Consider the following 19,683-nt stretch of genomic DNA (forward strand, 5'->3'; position numbering starts at 1 on the left):
TCAGATAGGAGGTTTAAGGTCAAAAACTACATACTCAGATCTTCACCAAACGTTGCAGGGATACTTTGCATGTCAAGACACGTGGAAAAAACGTACAAAACAAGAGATTGGAGACATCAAGATTTTCGTCGAATTTTTTAAGAATTTTCAAATTTTCAGATGGGAGGTTCCAGATAAGGTTCAAAACGACATACTCAGATCTTCACCAAACTTTGCATGGATACATTGGATGTCAAGACACGTGGAAAAAACGTACAAAACAAGAAATTGGAGACATCAAGATTTTGGACGAATTTTTTAAGAATTTTCAAATTTTCAGGAAGGAGGTTCCGTATAAGGTCAAAAACTACATACTCAGATCTTCACCAAACTTTGCAGGGATACATTGGATGTCAAGACACGTGGAAAAAACGTACAAAACAAGAGATTGGGGTCATCAAGATTTTGGACGGATTTTTTAGGAATTTTCAAATTTTCAGATGGGAGGTTCCAGATAAGGTCAAAAACTACATACTCAGATCTTCACCAAACTTTGCAGTGATACATTGGATGTCAAGACACGTGGAAAAAACGTACAAAACAAGAGATTGGATACATCAAGATTTTGAACGAATTTTTTAAGAATTTTCAAATTTTCAGATAGGAGGTTCCATATAAGGTCAAAAACTACATACTCAGATCTTCACCAAACTTTGCATGGATACATTGGATGTCAAGACACGTGGAAAAAACATACAAAACATAGGATTGGGGACATCAAGATTTTGGTCGAATTTTTTAAGAATTTTCAAATTTTCAGATAGGAGGTTCCATATAAGGTCAAAAACTACATACTCAGATCTTCACCAAACTTAGCAGGGATACATTGGATGTCAAGACACGTGGAAAAAACATACAAGACATAGGATTGGGGACATCAAGATTTTGGTCAAATTTTTTAAGAATTTTCAAATTTTCAGATAGGAGGTTCCATATAAGGTCAAAAACTACATACTCAGATCTTCACCAAACATTGCAGGAATACAATGGATGTCAAGACACGTGGAAAAAATGTACAAAACAAGAGATTGGAGACATCAAGATTTTCGAAGGATTTTTTAAGAATTTTCAAATTTTCAGATGGGAGGTTCCAGATAAGGTCAAAAACGACATACTCAGATCTTCACCAAACTCTGCATGGATACATTGGATGTCAAGACACGTGGAAAAAACATACTAAACATAGGATTGGGGACATCAAGATTTTGGTCAAATTTTTTAAGAATTTTCAAATTTTCAGATAGGAGGTTCCATATAAGGTCAAAAACTACATACTCAGATCTTCACCAAACATTGCAGGGATACATTGGATGTCAAGACACGTGGAAAAAACGTACAAAACAAGCGATTGGAGACATCAAGATTTTCGACGAATTTTTTAAGAATTTTCAAATTTTCAGATGGGAGGTTCCAGATAAGGTCAAAAACGACATACTCAGATCTTCACCAAACTTTGCATGGATACATTGGATGTCAAGACACGTGGAAAAGACATACAAAACATAGAATTGGGGACATCAAGATTTTGGTCGAATTTTTTAAGAATTTTCAAATTTTCAGATAGGAGGTTCCATATAAGGTCAAAAACTACATGCTCAGATCTTCACCAAACTTTGCAGGGATACATTGGATGTCAAGACACGTGGGGAAAACATACAAACCAAGAGATTGGAGACATCAAGATTTTGGACGAATTTTTTAAGAATTTTCAAATTTTCAGATAGGAGGTTCCAGATAAGGTCAAAAACTACATACTCAGATCTTCACCAAACTTTGCAGGGATACATTGGATGTCAAGACACGTTTGAAAAAACGTACAAAACAAGAGATTGGGGTCATCAAGATTTTGGACGGATTTTTTAGGAATTTTCAAATTTTCAGAAATGCGGTTCCAGATAAGGTCAAAAACTACATACTCAGATCTTCACCAAACTTTGCAGGGATACATTGGATGTCAAGACACGTGGAAAAAACGTACAAAACAAGAGATTTGAGACATCAAGATTTTGGACGAATTTTTTAAGAATTTTCAAATTTTCAGAAATGCGGTTCCAGATAAGGTCAAAAACTACATACTCAGATCTTCACCAAACTTTGCAGGGATACATTGGATGTCAAGTGACGTGGAAAAAACGTACAAAACAAGAGATTGGAGACATCAAGATTTTGGAAGAATTTTTTAAGAATTTTCAAATTTTCAGATGGGAGGTTCCATATAAGGTCAAAAACTACATACTCAGATCTTCACCAAACTTTGCAGGGATACATTGGATGTAAAGACACGTGGAAAAAACATACAAGACCTAGGTTTGGGGACATCAAGATTTTGGTCAAATTTTTTAAGAATTTTCAAATTTTCAGGTTCCATATAAGGTCAAAAACTACATACTCAGATCTTCACCAAACTTTGCAGGAATACATTGGATGTTAAGACACGTGGAAAAAACGTACAAAACAAGAGATTGGAGACATCAAGATTTTGGACGAATTTTTTAAGAATTTTCAAATTTTCAGAAATGCGGTTCCAGATAAGGTCAAAAACTACATACTCAGATCTTCACCAAACTTTGCAGGGATACATTGGATGTCAAGACACGTGGAAAAAACGTACAAAACAAGGGACTGTGGTCATCAAGATTTTGGACGGATTTTTTAGGAATTTTCAAATTTTCAGATGGGAGGTTCCAGATAAGGTCAAAAACTACATACTCAGATCTTCACCAAACTTTGCAGGGATACATTGGATGTCAAGACACGTGGAAAAAACGTACAAAACAAGAGATTGGGGTCATCAAGATTTTGGACGGATTTTTTAAGAATTTTCAAATTTTCAGATGGGAGGTTCCAGATAAGGTCAAAAACGACATACTCAGATCTTCACCAAACTTTGTAGGAATACATTGGATGTCAAGACACGTGGAAAAACATACAAAACATAAGATTCGGGACATCAAGATTTTGGTCGAATTTTTTAAGAATTTTCAAATTTTCAGATAGGAGGTTCCATATAAGGTAAAAAACTACATACTCAGATCTTCACCGAACTTTGCAGGGATACATTGGATGTCAAGACACGTGGAAAAAACATACAAAACATAGGATTGGGGACATCAAGATTTTGGTCAAATTTTTTAAGAATTTTCAAATTTTCAGATAGGAGGTTCCATATAAGGTCAAAAACTACATACTCAGATCTTCACCAAACATTGCAGGGGTACATTGGATGTCAAGACACGTGGAAAAAACGTACAAAACAAGAGATTGGAGACATCAAGATTTTGGACGAATTTTTGAAGAATTTTCAAATTTTCAGATAGGAGGTTTAAGGTCAAAAACTACATACTCAGATCTTCACCAAACGTTGCAGGGATACTTTGCATGTCAAGACACGTGGAAAAAACGTACAAAACAAGAGATTGGAGACATCAAGATTTTCGTCGAATTTTTTAAGAATTTTCAAATTTTCAGATGGGAGGTTCCAGATAAGGTTCAAAACGACATACTCAGATCTTCACCAAACTTTGCATGGATACATTGGATGTCAAGACACGTGGAAAAAACGTACAAAACAAGAAATTGGAGACATCAAGATTTTGGACGAATTTTTTAAGAATTTTCAAATTTTCAGAAAGGAGGTTCCGTATAAGGTCAAAAACTACATACTCAGATCTTCACCAAACTTTGCAGGGATACATTGGATGTCAAGACACGTGGACAAAACGTACAAAACAAGAGATTGGGGTCATCAAGATTTTGGACGGATTTTTTAGGAAGTTTCAAATTTTCAGATGGGAGGTTCCAGATAAGGACAAAAACTACATACTCAGATCTTCACCAAACTTTGCAGTGATACATTGGATGTCAAGACACGTGGAAAAAACGTACAAAACAAGAGATTGGAGACATCAAGATTTTGAACGAATTTTTTAAGAATTTTCAAATTTTCAGATAGGAGGTTCCATATAAGGTCAAAAACTACATACTCAGATCTTCACCAAACTTAGCAGGGATACATTGGATGTCAAGACACGTGGAAAAAACATACAAGACATAGGATTGGGGACATCAAGATTTTGGTCAAATTTTTTAAGAATTTTCAAATTTTCAGATAGGAGGTTCCATATAAGGTCAAAAACAACATACTCAGATCTTCACCAAACATTGCAGGAATACAATGGATGTCAAGACACGTGGAAAAAATGTACAAAACAAGAGATTGGAGACATCAAGATTTTCGACGGATTTTTTAAGAATTTTCAAATTTTCAGATGGGAGGTTCCAGATAAGGTCAAAAACGACATACTCAGATCTTCACCAAACTCTGCATGGATACATTGGATGTCAAGACACGTGGAAAAGACATACAAAACATAGGATTGGGGACATCAAGATTTTGGTCGAATTTTTTAAGAATTTTCAAATTTTCAGATAGGAGGTTCCATATAAGGTCAAAAACTACATACTCAGATCTTCACCAAACTATGCAGGGATACATTGGATGTCAAGACACGTGGAAAAAACGTACAAAACAAGAGATTGGAGACATCAAAATTTTGGACGAATTTTTTAAGAATTTTCAAATTTTCAGATAGGAGGTTCCAGATAAGGTCAAAAACTACATACTCAGATCTTCACCAAACTTTGCAGGGACACATTGGATGTCAAGACACGTGGAAAAAACGTACAAAACAAGAGATTGGAGACATCAAGATTTTGGACGAATTTTTGAGGAATTTTCAAATTTTCAGAAATGAGGTTCCAGATAAGGTCAAAAACTACATACTCAGATCTTCACCAAACTTTGCAGGGATACATTGGATGTCAAGACACGTGGGGAAAACATACAAACCAAGAGATTGGAGACATCAAGATTTTGGACGAATTTTTTAAGATTTTTCAAATTTTCAGATAGGAGGTTCCATATAAAGTCAAAAACTACATACTCAGATCTTCACCAAACTTAGCAGGGATACATTGGATGTCAAGACACGTGGAAAAAACATACAAGACATAGGATTGGGGACATCAAGATTTTGGTCAAATTTTTTAAGAATTTTCAAATTTTCAGATAGGAGGTTCCATATAAGGTCAAAAACTACATACTCAGATCTTCACCAAACATTGCAGGAATACAATGGATGTCAAGACACGTGGAAAAAATGTACAAAACAAGAGATTGGAGACATCAAGATTTTCGACGGATTTTTTAAGAATTTTCAAATTTTCAGATGGGAGGTTCCAGATAAGGTCAAAAACGACATACTCAGATCTTCACCAAACTCTGCATGGATACATTGGATGTCAAGACACGTGGAAAAAACATACAAAACATAGGATTGGGGACATCAAGATTTTGGTCAAATTTTTTAAGAATTTTCAAATTTTCAGATAGGAGGTTCCATATAAGGTCAAAAACTACATACTCAGATCTTCACCAAACATTGCAGGGATACATTGGATGTCAAGACACGTGGAAAAAACGAACAAAACAAGCGATTGGAGACATCAAGATTTTCGACGAATTTTTTAAGAATTTTCAAATTTTCAGATGGGAGGTTCCAGATAAGGTCAAAAACGACATACTCAGATCTTCACCAAACTTTGCATGGATACATTGGATGTCAAGACACGTGGAAAAAACATACAAAACATAGAATTGGGGACATCAAGATTTTGGTCGAATTTTTTAAGAATTTTCAAATTTTCAGATAGGAGGTTCCATATAAGGTCAAAAACTACATACTCAGATCTTCACCAAACTTTGCATGGATACATTGGATGTCAAGACACGTAAAAAAAACGTACAAAACAAGAGATTGGAGACATCAAGATTTTGGACGAATTTTTGAGGAATTTTCAAATTTTCAGAAATGAGGTTCCAGATAAGGTCAAAAACTACATACTCAGATCTTCACCAAACTTTGCAGGGATACATTGGATGTCAAGACACGTGGGGAAAACATACAAACCAAGAGATTGGAGACATCAAGATTTTGGACGAATTTTTTAAGAATTTTCAAATTTTCAGATAGGAGGTTCCAGATAAGGTCAAAAACTACATACTCAGATGTTCACCAAACTTTGCAGGGATACATTGGATGTCAAGACACGTTTGAAAAAACGTACAAAACAAGAGATTGGGGTCATCAAGATTTTGGACGGATTTTTTAGGAATTTTCAAATTTTCAGAAATGCGGTTCCAGATAAGGTCAAAAACTACATACTCAGATCTTCACCAAACTTTGCAGGGATACATTGGATGTCAAGACACGTGGAAAAAACGTACAAAACAAGAGATTTGAGACATCAAGATTTTGGACGAATTTTTTAAGAATTTTCAAATTTTCAGAAATGCGGTTCCAGATAAGGTCAAAAACTACATACTCAGATCTTCACCAAACTTTGCAGGGATACATTGGATGTCAAGTGACGTGGAAAAAACGTACAAAACAAGAGATTGGAGACATCAAGATTTTGGAAGAATTTTTTAAGAATTTTCAAATTTTCAGATGGGAGGTTCCATATAAGGTCAAAAACTACATACTCAGATCTTCACCAAACTTTGCAGGGATACATTGGATGTAAAGACACGTGGAAAAAACATACAAGACCTAGGTTTGGGGACATCAAGATTTTGGTCAAATTTTTTAAGAATTTTCAAATTTTCAGGTTCCATATAAGGTCAAAAACTACATACTCAGATCTTCACCAAACTTTGCAGGAATACATTGGATGTTAAGACACGTGGAAAAAACGTACAAAACAAGAGATTGGAGACATCAAGATTTTGGACGAATTTTTTAAGAATTTTCAAATTTTCAGAAATGCGGTTCCAGATAAGGTCAAAAACTACATACTCAGATCTTCACCAAACTTTGCAGGGATACATTGGATGTCAAGACACGTGGAAAAAACGTACAAAACAAGGGATTGTGGTCATCAAGAATTTGGACGGATTTTTTAGGAATTTTCAAATTTTCAGATGGGAGGTTCCAGATAAGGTCAAAAACTACATACTCAGATGTTCACCAAACTTTGCAGGGATACATTGGATGTCAAGACACGTGGAAAAAACGTACAAAACAAGAGATTGGGGTCATCAAGATTTTGGACGGATTTTTTAAGAATTTTCAAATTTTCAGATGGGAGGTTCCAGATAAGGTCAAAAACGACATACTCAGATCTTCACCAAACTTTGTAGGAATACATTGGATGTCAAGACACGTGGAAAACATACAAAACATAAGATTCGGGACATCAAGATTTTGGTCGAATTTTTTAAGAATTTTCAAATTTTCAGATAGGAGGTTCCATATAAGGTAAAAAACTACATACTCAGATCTTCACCGAACTTTGCAGGGATACATTGGATGTCAAGACACGTGGAAAAAACATACAAAACATAGGATTGGGGACATCAAGATTTTGGTCAAATTTTTTAAGAATTTTCAAATTTTCAGATAGGAGGTTCCATATAAGGTCAAAAACTACATACTCAGATCTTCACCAAATATTGCAGGGATACATTGGATGTCAAGACACGTGGAAAAAATGTACAAAACAAGAGATTGGAGACATCAAGATTTTGGACGAATTTTTGAAGAATTTTCAAATTTTCAGATAGGAGGTTTAAGGTCAAAAACTACATACTCAGATCTTCACCAAACGTTGCAGGGATACTTTGCATGTCAAGACACGTGGAAAAAACGTACAAAACAAGAGATTGGAGACATCAAGATTTTCGTCGAATTTTTTAAGAATTTTCAAATTTTCAGATGGGAGGTTCCAGATAAGGTTCAAAACGACATACTCAGATCTTCACCAAACTTTGCATGGATACATTGGATGTCAAGACACGTGGAAAAAACGTACAAAACAAGAAATTGGAGACATCAAGATTTTGGACGAATTTTTTAAGAATTTTCAAATTTTCAGAAAGGAGGTTCCGTATAAGGTCAAAAACTACATACTCAGATCTTCACCAAACTTTGCAGGGATACATTGGATGTCAAGACACGTGGACAAAACGTACAAAACAAGAGATTGGGGTCATCAAGATTTTGGACGGATTTTTTAGGAAGTTTCAAATTTTCAGATAGGAGGTTCCAGATAAGGACAAAAACTACATACTCAGATCTTCACCAAACTTTGCAGTGATACATTGGATGTCAAGACACGTGGAAAAAACGTACAAAACAAGAGATTGGAGACATCAAGATTTTGAACGAATTTTTTAAGAATTTTCAAATTTTCAGATAGGAGGTTCCATATAAGGTCAAAAACTACATACTCAGATCTTCACCAAACTTTGCATGGATACATTGGATGTCAAGACACGTGGAAAAAACATACAAAACATAGGATTGGGGACATCAAGATTTTGGTCGAATTTTTTAAGAATTTTCAAATTTTCAGATAGGAGGTTCCATATAAGGTCAAAAACTACATACTCAGATCTTCACCAAACTTAGCAGGTATACATTGGATGTCAAGACACGTGGAAAAAACATACAAGACATAGGATTGGGGACATCAAGATTTTGGTCAAATTTTTTAAGAATTTTCAAATTTTCAGATAGGAGGTTCCATATAGGGTCAAAAACAACATACTCAGATCTTCACCAAACATTGCAGGAATACAATGGATGTCAAGACACGTGGAAAAAATGTACAAAACAAGAGATTGGAGACATCAAGATTTTCGACGGATTTTTTAAGAATTTTCAAATTTTCAGAAGGGAGGTTCCAGATAAGGTCAAAAACGACATACTCAGATCTTCACCAAACTCTGCATGGATACATTGGATGTCAAGACACGTGGAAAAGACATACAAAACATAGGATTGGGGACATCAAGATTTTGGTCGAATTTTTTAAGAATTTTCAAATTTTCAGATAGGAGGTTCCATATAAGGTCAAAAACTACATACTCAGATCTTCACCAAACTATGCAGGGATACATTGGATGTCAAGACACGTGGAAAAAACGTACAAAACAAGAGATTGGAGACATCAAATTTTTGGACGAATTTTTTAAGAATTTTCAAATTTTCAGATAGGAGGTTCCAGATAAGGTCAAAAACTACATACTCAGATCTTCACCAAACTTTGCAGGGACACATTGGATGTCAAGACACGTGGAAAACACGTACAAAACAAGAGATTGGATACATCAAGATTTTGGACGAATTTTTGAGGAATTTTCAAATTTTCAGAAATGAGGTTCCAGATAAGGTCAAAAACTACATACTCAGATCTTCACCAAACTTTGCAGGGATACATTGGATGTCAAGACACGTGGGGAAAACATACAAACCAAGAGATTGGAGACATCAAGATTTTGGACGAATTTTTTAAGATTTTTCAAATTTTCAGATAGGAGGTTCCATATAAGGTCAAAAACAACATACTCAGATCTTCACCAAACTTTGCAGGGATACATTGGATGTCAAGACACGTGGAAAAAACGTACAAAACAAGAGATTGGAGACATCAAGATTTTGGACGAATTTTTTAAGAATTTTCAAATTTTCAGATAGGAGGTTCCATATAAGGTCAAAAACTACATACTCAGATCTTCACCAAACTTTGCAGGGATACATTGGATGTAAAGACACGTGTAAAAAACATACAAAACATAGGATTGGGGACATCAAGATTTTGGTCAAATTTTTTAAGAATTTTCAAATTTTCAGATAGGAGGTTCCAGATAAGGTCAAAAATTACATACTCAGATCTTCACCAAACATTGCAGGGATACATTGGATGTCAAGACACGTGGAAAAACGTACAAAACAAGAGATTGGAGACATCAAGATTTCGGACGAATTTTTTAAGAATTTTCAAATTTTCAGATAGGAGGTTCCAGATAAGGTCAAAAACTACATACTCAGATCTTCACCAAACTTTGCAGGGATACATTGGATGTCAAGACACGTGGGAAAAACATACAAAACATAGGATTGGGGACATCAAGATTTTGGTCAAATTTTTTAAGAATTTTCAAATTTTCAGATAGGAGGTTCCATATAAGGTCAAAAACTACATACTCAGATCTTCACCAAACATTGCAGGGATACATTGGATGTCAAGACACGTGGAAAAAACGTACAAAACAAGAGATTGGAGACATCAAGATTTTGGACGAATTTTTTAAGAATTTTCAAATTTTCAGATAGGAGGTTCCAGATAAGGTCAGAAACTACATACTCAGATCTTCACCAAACATTGCAGGGATACATTGGATGTCAAGACACGTGGAAAAAACGTACAAAACAAGCGATTGGAGACATCAAGATTTTCGACGAATTTTTTAAGAATTTTCAAATTTTCAGATGGGAGGTTCCAGATAAGGTCAAAAACGACATACGCAGATCTTCACCAAACTTTGCATGGATACATTGGATGTCAAGACACGTGGAAAAAACGTACAAAACATAGAATTGGGGACATTTAGATTTTGGTCGAATTTTTTAAGAATTTTCAAATTTTCAGATAGGAGGTTCCATATAAGGTCAAAAACGACATACTCAGATCTTCACCAAACTTTGCATGGATACATTGGATGTCAAGATACGTGGAAAAAACATACAAAACATAGAATTGGGGACTTCAAGATTTTGGTCGAATTTATTAAGAATTTTCAAATTTTCAGATAGGAGGTTCCATATAAGGTCAAAAACTACATACTCAGATCTTCACCAAACTTTGCATGGATACATTGGATGTCAAGACACGTGGAAAAAACGTACAAAACAAGAGATTGGAGACATCAAGATTTTGGACGAATTTTTGAGGAATTTTCAAATTTTCAGAAATGAGGTTCCAGATAAGGTCAAAAACTACATACTCAGATCTTCACCAAACTTTGCAGGGATACATTGGATGTCAAGACACGTGGGGAAAACATACAAACCAAGAGATTGGAGACATCAAGATTTTGGACGAATTTTTTAAGAATTTTCAAATTTTCAGATAGGAGGTTCCAGATAAGGTCAAAAACTACATACTCAGATCTTCACCAAACTTTGCAGGGATACATTGGATGTCAAGACACGTGGAAAAAACGTACAAAACAAGAGATTGGGGTCATCAAGATTTTGGACGGATTTTTTAGGAATTCTCAAATTTTCAGAAATGCGGTTCCAGATAAGGTCAAAAACTACATACTCAGATCTTCACCAAACTTTGCAGGGATACATTGGATGTAAAGACACGTGGAAAAAACGTACAAAACAAGCGATTGGAGACATCAAGATTTTGGACGAATTTTTTAAGAATTTTCAAATTTTCAGAAATGCGGTTCCAGATAAGGTCAAAAACTACATACTCAGATCTTCACCAAACTTTGCAGGGATACATTGGATGTCAAGTGACGTGGAAAAAACGTACAAAACAAGAGATTGGAGACATCAAGATTTTGGAAGAATTTTATAAGAATTTTCAAATTTTCAGAAATGCGGTTCCAGATAAGGTCAAAAACTACATACTCAGATCTTCAACAAACTTTGCAGGGATACATTGGATGTCAAGACACGTGGAAAAAACGTACAAAACAAGAGATTGGAGACATCAAGATTTTGGACGAATTTTTTAAGAATTTTCAAATTTTCAGATAGGAGGTTCCAGATAAGGTCAAAAACTACATACTCAGATCTTCACCAAACTTTGCAGGGATACATTGGATGTCAAGACACGTGGAAAAAACGTACAAAAGAAGAGATTGGAGACATCAAGATTTTGGAAGAATTTTTTAAGAATTTTCAAATTTTCAGAAAGGATGTTCCAGATAAGGTCAAAAACGACATACTCAGATCTTCACCAAACTTTGCAGGGATACATTGGATGTCAAGACACGTGGAAAAAAACAACATAGGATTGGGGACATCAAGATTTTGGTCGAATTTTTTAAGAATTTTCAAATTTTCAGATAGGAGGTTCCATATAAGGTCAAAAACTACATACTCAGATCTTCACCAAACTTTGCATGGATACATTGGATGTCAAGACACGTAAAAAAAACGTACAAAACAAGAGATTGGAGACATCAAGATTTTGGACGAATTTTTGAGGAATTTTCAAATTTTCAGAAATGAGGTTCCAGATAAGGTCAAAAACTACATACTCAGATCTTCACCAAACTTTGCAGGGATACATTGGATGTCAAGACACGTGGGGAAAACATACAAACCAAGAGATTGGAGACATCAAGATTTTGGACGAATTTTTTAAGAATTTTCAAATTTTCAGATAGGAGGTTCCAGATAAGGTCAAAAACTACATACTCAGATCTTCACCAAACTTTGCAGGGATACATTGGATGTCAAGACACGTTTGAAAAAACGTACAAAACAAGAGATTGGGGTCATCAAGATTTTGGACGGATTTTTTAGGAATTTTCAAATTTTCAGAAATGCGGTTCCAGATAAGGTCAAAAACTACATACTCAGATCTTCACCAAACTTTGCAGGGATACATTGGATGTCAAGACACGTGGAAAAAACGTACAAAACAAGAGATTTGAGACATCAAGATTTTGGACGAATTTTTTAAGAATTTTCAAATTTTCAGAAATGCGGTTCCAGATAAGGTCAAAAACTACATACTCAGATCTTCACCAAACTTTGCAGGGATACATTGGATGTCAAGTGACGTGGAAAAAACGTACAAAACAAGAGATTGGAGACATCAAGATTTTGGAAGAATTTTTTAAGAATTTTCAAATTTTCAGATGGGAGGTTCCATATAAGGTCAAAAACTACATACTCAGATCTTCACCAAACTTTGCAGGGATACATTGGATGTAAAGACACGTGGAAAAAACATACAAGACCTAGGTTTGGGGACAACAAGATTTTGGTCAAATTTTTTAAGAATTTTCTAATTTTCAGGTTCCATATAAGGTCAAAAACTACATACTCAGATCTTCACCAAACTTTGCAGGAATACATTGGATGTTAAGACACGTGGAAAAAACGTACAAAACAAGAGATTGGAGACATCAAGATTTTGGACGAATTTTTTTAAGAATTTTCAAATTTTCAGAAATGCGGTTCCAGATAAGGTCAAAAACTACATACTCAGATCTTCACCAAACTTTGCAGGGATACATTGGATGTCAAGACACGTGGAAAAAACGTACAAAACAAGGGATTGTGGTCATCAAGATTTTGGACGGATTTTTTAGGAATTTTCAAATTTTCAGATGGGAGGTTCCAGATAAGGTCAAAAACTACATACTCAGATCTTCACCAAACTTTGCAGGGATACATTGGATGTCAAGACACGTGGAAAAAACGTACAAAACAAGAGATTGGGGTCATCAAGATTTTGGACGGATTTTTTAAGAATTTTCAAATTTTCAGATGGGAGGTTCCAGATAAGGTCAAAAACGACATACTCAGATCTTCACCAAACTTTGCAGGAATACATTGGATGTCAAGACACGTGGAAAAACATACAAAACATAAGATTCGGGACATCAAGATTTTGGTCGAATTTTTTAAGAATTTTCAAATTTTCAGATAGGAGGTTCCATATAAGGTAAAAAACTACATACTCAGATCTTCACCGAACTTTGCAGGGATACATTGGATGTCAAGACACGTGGAAAAAACATACAAAACATAGGATTGGGGACATCAAGATTTTGGTCAAATTTTTTAAGAATTTTCAAATTTTCAGATAGGAGGTTCCATATAAGGTCAAAAACTACATACTCAGATCTTCACCAAACATTGCAGGGATACATTGGATGTCAAGACACGTGGAAAAAACGTACAAAACAAGAGATTGGAGACATCAAGATTTTGGACGAATTTTTGAAGAATTTTCAAATTTTCAGATAGGAGGTTTAAGGTCAAAAACTACATACTCAGATCTTCACCAAACGTTGCAGGGATACTTTGCATGTCAAGACACGTGGAAAAAACGTACAAAACAAGAGATTGGAGACATCAAGATTTTCGTCGAATTTTTTAAGAATTTTCAAATTTTCAGATGGGAGGTTCCAGATAAGGTTCAAAACGACATACTCAGATCTTCACCAAACTTTGCATGGATACATTGGATGTCAAGACACGTGGAAAAAACGTACAAAACAAGAAATTGGAGACATCAAGATTTTGGACGAATTTTTTAAGAATTTTCAAATTTTCAGAAAGGAGGTTCCGTATAAGGTCAAAAACTACATACTCAGATCTTCACCAAACTTTGCAGGGATACATTGGATGTCAAGACACGTGGACAAAACGTACAAAACAAGAGATTGGGGTCATCAAGATTTTGGACGGATTTTTTAGGAATTTTCAAATTTTCAGATGGGAGGTTCCAGATAAGGTCAAAAACTACATACTCAGATCTTCACCAAACTTTGCAGTGATACATTGGATGTCAAGACACGTGGAAAAAACGTACAAAACAAGAGATTGGAGACATCAAGATTTTGAACGAATTTTTTAAGAATTTTCAAATTTTCAGATAGGAGGTTCCATATAAGGTCAAAAACTACATACTCAGATCTTCACCAAACTTTGCATGGATACATTGGATGTCAAGACATGTGGAAAAAACATACAAAACATAGGATTGGGGACATCAAGATTTTGGTCGAATTTTTTAAGAATTTTCAAATTTTCAGATAGGAGGTTCCATATAAGGTCAAAAACTACATACTCAGATCTTCACCAAACTTAGCAGGGATACATTGGATGTCAAGACACGTGGAAAAAACATACAAGACATAGGATTGGGGACATCAAGATTTTGGTCAAATTTTTTAAGAATTTTCAAATTTTCAGATAGGAGGTTCCATATAAGGTCAAAAACTACATACTCAGATCTTCTCCAAACATTGCAGGAATACAATGGATGTCAAGACACGTGGAAAAAATGTACAAAACAAGAGATTGGAGACATCAAGATTTTCGACGGATTTTTTAAGAATTTTCAAATTTTCAGATGGGAGGTTCCAGATAAGGTCAAAAACGACATACTCAGATCTTCACCAAACTCTGCATGGATACATTGGATGTCAAGACACGTGGAAAAAACATACAAAACATAGGATTGGGGACATCAAGATTTTGGTCGAATTTTTTAAGAATTTTCAAATTTTCAGATAGGAGGTTCCATATAAGGTCAAAAACTACATACTCAGATCTTCACCAAACTATGCAGGGATACATTGGATGTCAAGACACGTGGAAAAAACGTACAAAACAAGAGATTGGAGACATCAAGATTTTGGACGAATTTTTTAAGAATTTTCAAATTTTCAGATAGGAGGTTCCAGATAAGGTCAAAAACTACATACTCAGATCTTCATCAAACTTTGCAGGGACACATTGGATGTCAAGACACGTGGAAAAAACGTACAAAACAAGAGATTGGAGACATCAAGATTTTGGACGAATTTTTGAGGAATTTTCAAATTTTCAGAAATGAGGTTCCAGATAAGATCAAAAACTACATACTCAGATCTTCACCAAACTTTGCAGGGATACATTGGATGTCAAGACACGTGGGGAAAACATACAAACCAAGAGATTGGAGACATCAAGATTTTGGACGAATTTTTTAAGATTTTTCAAATTTTCAGATAGGAGGTTCCATATAAGGTCAAAAACTACATACTCAGATCTTCACCAAACTTTGCATGGATACATTGGATGTCAAGACACGTGGAAAAAACGTACAAAACAAGAGATTGGAGACATCAAGATTTTGGACGAATTTTTTAACAATTTTCAAATTTTCAGATAGGAGGTTCCAGATAAGGTCAGAAACTACATACTCAGATCTTCACCAAACATTGCAGGGATACATTGGATGTCAAGACACGTGGAAAAAACGTACAAAACAAGCGATTGGAGACATCAAGATTTTGGACGAATTTTTTAAGAATTTTCAAATTTTCAGAAATGCGGTTCCAGATAAGGTCAAAAACTACATACTCAGATCTTCACCAAACTTTGCAGGGATACATTGGATGTCAAGTGACGTGGAAAAAACGTACAAAACAAGAGATTGGAGACATCAAGATTTTGGAAGAATTTTTTAAGAATTTTCAAATTTTCAGAAATGCGGTTCCAGATAAGGTCAAAAACTACATACTCAGATCTTCAACAAACTTTGCAGGGATACATTGGATGTCAAGACACGTGGAAAAAACGTACAAAACAAGAGATTGGAGACATCAAGATTTTGGACGAATTTTTTAAGAATTTTCAAATTTTCAGATAGGAGGTTCCAGATAAGGTCAAAAACTACATACTCAGATCTTCACCAAACTTTGCAGGGATACATTGGATGTCAAGACACGTGGAAAAAACGTACAAAAGAAGAGATTGGAGACATCAAGATTTTGGAAGAATTTTTTAAGAATTTTCAAATTTTCAGAAAGGATGTTCCAGATAAGGTCAAAAACGACATACTCAGATCTTCACCAAACTTTGCAGGGATACATTGGATGTCAAGACACGTGGAAAAAAACAACATAGGATTGGGGACATCAAGATTTTGGTCGAATTTTTTAAGAATTTTCAAATTTTCAGATAGGAGGTTCCATATAAGGTCAAAAACTACATACTCAGATCTTCACCAAACTTTGCATGGATACATTGGATGTCAAGACACGTAAAAAAAACGTACAAAACAAGAGATTGGAGACATCAAGATTTTGGACGAATTTTTGAGGAATTTTCAAATTTTCAGAAATGAGGTTCCAGATAAGGTCAAAAACTACATACTCAGATCTTCACCAAACTTTGCAGGGATACATTGGATGTCAAGACACGTGGGGAAAACATACAAACCAAGAGATTGGAGACATCAAGATTTTGGACGAATTTTTTAAGAATTTTCAAATTTTCAGATAGGAGGTTCCAGATAAGGTCAAAAACTACATACTCAGATCTTCACCAAACTTTGCAGGGATACATTGGATGTCAAGACACGTTTGAAAAAACGTACAAAACAAGAGATTGGGGTCATCAAGATTTTGGACGGATTTTTTAGGAATTTTCAAATTTTCAGAAATGCGGTTCCAGATAAGGTCAAAAACTACATACTCAGATCTTCACCAAACTTTGCAGGGATACATTGGATGTCAAGACACGTGGAAAAAACGTACAAAACAAGAGATTTGAGACATCAAGATTTTGGACGAATTTTTAAAGAATTTTCAAATTTTCAGAAATGCGGTTCCAGATAAGGTCAAAAACTACATACTCAGATCTTCACCAAACTTTGCAGGGATACATTGGATGTCAAGACACGTGGAAAAAACGTACAAAACAAGGGATTGTGGTCATCAAGATTTTGGACGGATTTTTTAGGAATTTTCAAATTTTCAGATGGGAGGTTCCAGATAAGGTCAAAAACTACATACTCAGATCTTCACCAAACTTTGCAGGGATACATTGGATGTCAAGACACGTGGAAAAAACGTACAAAACAAGAGATTGGGGTCATCAAGATTTTGGACGGATTTTTTAAGAATTTTCAAATTTTCAGATGGGAGGTTCCAGATAAGGTCAAAAACGACATACTCAGATCTTCACCAAACTTTGCAGGAATACATTGGATGTCAAGACACGTGGAAAAACATACAAAACATAAGATTCGGGACATCAAGATTTTGGTCGAATTTTTTAAGAATTTTCAAATTTTCAGATAGGAGGTTCCATATAAGGTAAAAAACTACATACTCAGATCTTCACCGAACTTTGCAGGGATACATTGGATGTCAAGACACGTGGAAAAAACATACAAAACATAGGATTGGGGACATCAAGATTTTGGTCAAATTTTTTAAGAATTTTCAAATTTTCAGATAGGAGGTTCCATATAAGGTCAAAAACTACATACTCAGATCTTCACCAAACATTGCAGGGATACATTGGATGTCAAGACACGTGGAAAAAACGTACAAAACAAGAGATTGGAGACATCAAGATTTTGGACGAATTTTTGAAGAATTTTCAAATTTTCAGATAGGAGGTTTAAGGTCAAAAACTACATACTCAGATCTTCACCAAACGTTGCAGGGATACTTTGCATGTCAAGACACGTGGAAAAAACGTACAAAACAAGAGATTGGAGACATCAAGATTTTCGTCGAATTTTTTAAGAATTTTCAAATTTTCAGATGGGAGGTTCCAGATAAGGTTCAAAACGACATACTCAGATCTTCACCAAACTTTGCATGGATATATTGGATGTCAAGACACGTGGAAAAACGTACAAAACAAGAAATTGGAGACATCAAGATTTTGGACGAATTTTTTAAGAATTTTCAAATTTTCAGAAAGGAGGTTCCGTATAAGGTCAAAAACTACATACTCAGATCTTCACCAAACATTGCAGGGATACATTGGATGTCAAGACACGTGGAAAAAACGTACAAAACAAGAGATTGGAGACATCAAGATTTTGGACGAATTTTTTAAGAATTTTCAAATTTTCAGATAGGAGGTTCCAGATAAGGTCAGAAACTACATACTCAGATCTTCACCAAACATTGCAGGGATACATTGGATGTCAAGACACGTGGAAAAAACGTACAAAACAAGCGATTGGAGACATCAAGATTTTCGACGAATTTTTTAAGAATTTTCAAATTTTCAGATGGGAGGTTCCAGATAAGGTCAAAAACGACATACGCAGATCTTCACCAAACTTTGCATGGATACATTGGATGTCAAGACACGTGGAAAAAACGTACAAAACATAGAATTGGGGACATTTAGATTTTGGTCGAATTTTTTAAGAATTTTCAAATTTTCAGATAGGAGGTTCCATATAAGGTCCAAAACGACATACTCAGATCTTCACCAAACTTTGCATGGATACATTGGATGTCAAGATACGTGGAAAAAACATACAAAACATAGAATTGGGGACTTCAAGATTTTGGTCGAATTTATTAAGAATTTTCAAATTTTCAGATAGGAGGTTCCATATAAGGTCAAAAACTACATACTCAGATCTTCACCAAACTTTGCATGGATACATTGGATGTCAAGACACGTGGAAAAAACGTACAAAACAAGAGATTGGAGACATCAAGATTTTGGACGAATTTTTGAGGAATTTTCAAATTTTCAGAAATGAGGTTCCAGATAAGGTCAAAAACTACATACTCAGATCTTCACCAAACTTTGCAGGGATACATTGGATGTCAAGACACGTGGGGAAAACATACAAACCAAGAGATTGGAGACATCAAGATTTTGGACGAATTTTTTAAGAATTTTCAAATTTTCAGATAGGAGGTTCCAGATAAGGTCAAAAACTACATACTCAGATCTTCACCAAACTTTGCAGGGATACATTGGATGTCAAGACACGTGGAAAAAACGTACAAAACAAGAGATTGGGGTCATCAAGATTTTGGACGGATTTTTTAGGAATTCTCAAATTTTCAGAAATGCGGTTCCAGATAAGGTCAAAAACTACATACTCAGATCTTCACCAAACTTTGCAGGGATACATTGGATGTAAAGACACGTGGAAAAAACGTACAAAACAAGCGATTGGAGACATCAAGATTTTGGACCAATTTTTTAAGAATTTTCAAATTTTCAGAAATGCGGTTCCAGATAAGGTCAAAAACTACATACTCAGATCTTCACCAAACTTTGC

The sequence above is a fragment of the Lepisma saccharinum genome, chromosome 29 (genome assembly GCF_977018435.1).
Source record: "Lepisma saccharinum chromosome 29, izLepSacc3.1, whole genome shotgun sequence".
In the NCBI taxonomy this organism is placed as follows: Eukaryota; Metazoa; Arthropoda; class Insecta; order Zygentoma; family Lepismatidae; genus Lepisma; species Lepisma saccharinum.